The 1,848-nt window shown below is 38.9% G+C and overlaps 1 non-coding gene across 1 annotated transcript; it reads left to right on the top strand.

Annotated features, from left to right (window-relative positions):
• The first annotated feature begins 708 nt into the window (after nt 1-708).
• LOC148295844 (small nucleolar RNA R71) lies at nt 709-815 on the top strand. The gene has a single exon (XR_015834884.1). It is a non-coding gene; the product is annotated as a small nucleolar RNA R71 (small nucleolar RNA).
• The last annotated feature ends 1,033 nt before the right edge of the window (nt 816-1,848 follow it).

The raw sequence follows: 1,848 nt of genomic DNA, 5'->3' as shown, positions 1-1,848 counted from the left end.
TTTTTCAGGTTACCTTCGGATTGGCTTGGTAATACTCCTTGGTTTCTTCCACTTATGACATTGGCTAATTGGCCAACTTGCACCTCCAAATTCCGAATAGAAGCATGCTGATTCTGAAATTGGGTTTTTGTTTCAGTCATAAATTGGGTGGTAGACATAGTCAGCTGAGTAAGCACAACTTCCAAATTTATTTTCTTCTCTTGAGCCAGAAAGCCAGGTGGTGGTCTCTGCACATTTTGAGTATTGCTCCATGAAAAATTTGGATGGTTTCGCCAACCGGGGTTGTTTGTATTGGAATAAGGATTATTCCTTAATCGATTAAATTCTCCAACCTGATTAACTTGCTCAGCGGACGCGAATGGGTTTCCTGTTGTGCACTCTGAACTTGGATGAGGGCCTGCACAAAATTCACAACCAAAATTAGTATTAGTGTTTATAGCATTAACACTTAAAGAATCAACTTTTTTAGTAAGGTTAGAAATTTGTGCTATTAGCAAAGCCATAGCATTGACTTCCAAGACCCCAGGTGGCTTCAGATTCATTCTCTCACTCGGCCATTGGTAGTTGTTGGATGCCATGGTCTGCAATAATTCAAATGCTTCTATAGCAGTTTTTGCCATTAAAGCCCCTCCAGCAGTTGCATCAACTAGTGTCCCGCTTGTTTGACTCAACCCATTGTAAAAAGTTTGAACTTGAATCCAGGTTGGTAGCTCATGGTGAGGGCACTTGCGCAACAAATCTTTGAATTGTTCTCAGGCTTCATATAAAGGCTCCTTATCATACTGAGCGAATGACATAATATCTTGTCGGAATTTTGCAGTTTTGGCTGGTGGGAAAAATTTAGCAAGGAATTTCTTGGATAAATCATCCCAAGTACGGATGGAGTCTTGTGGCTGTGACAGTAACCAAAGCTTGGCTTTATCCTTCAAGGAGAAGGGGAATAGCCTTAAATGAATCGCGTCGTTAGATACCCCATTGAACTTGGATGTGTCACAAATCTCCAAAAATATAGCAAGATGTATATTTGGATCTTCATTCGGCAGACCACAAAATACGGATGAATTCTGCAGCATGGTGATCATGGCTGGCTTGATCTCAAAATTGTTGGCTGCAATAGAAGGACGTTAGATCGCTGAGGGAGTTGCCACTGGGGGGCCAAATTCCCTCACTGCTCTTTCTGCTTCGTCCGCCATAGTTGTGGGTGGTGGTTCCACCAAAGTGTGCTTTTTGTTTCCTTTGTTCCGCTTATGAAACATACGTTCGATTTCTGGGTCAAGTGGTATGAGTTCTAGGATACGAGAACGGTGCATACACGAATCAAAGTACCTGAAACAAAAAGAAGAAATTCAAATTTAACTTATAATTAAAATATATTGATATTAATAGAAAATAAAACAGTCCCCAGCAGCGGCGCCAAAAACTTGTTGTGAAATTATTGCAAGCGCACAATTCGCACAAGTAATATAGAAATAAGTAGAGTGTCGTTCCCACGAAGACTGTAATTTCCTATTAACTACCAATTATGATTAATTCAAAAGTTTATCTGAACAATTGATTAAGAAGATTGATTGATTTAAATAAACTAAAACAATTATGAAGAATAACAATTTAATTAACGATGGAAAATCAAGTTTGATTAGACACTAGAGCATCCGATTTCACCATAACCAATTCCACTTCATTCTTATAGCCAATTAACCCTAATTACTATCCATGTTGACAGTTGGTTTCTCCTAATTCATTCGATATCCCCTCTCGGGCTCAACCAAAAGTATTCTTAATTAACAACCCATTCTCTCTCGAGCAATAGATTTAGAAAATCAAGAACCCATTAAGTTCTATGAGAAC

Source organism: Prunus avium, chromosome 3 (genome assembly GCF_965620075.1).
Source record: "Prunus avium chromosome 3, drPruAviu1.hap1.1, whole genome shotgun sequence".
NCBI classification, from domain to species: Eukaryota; Viridiplantae; Streptophyta; class Magnoliopsida; order Rosales; family Rosaceae; genus Prunus; species Prunus avium.
Note: the sequence above shows the minus strand (reverse complement) of the source record. Positions and strands in the feature narration are given on the sequence as shown.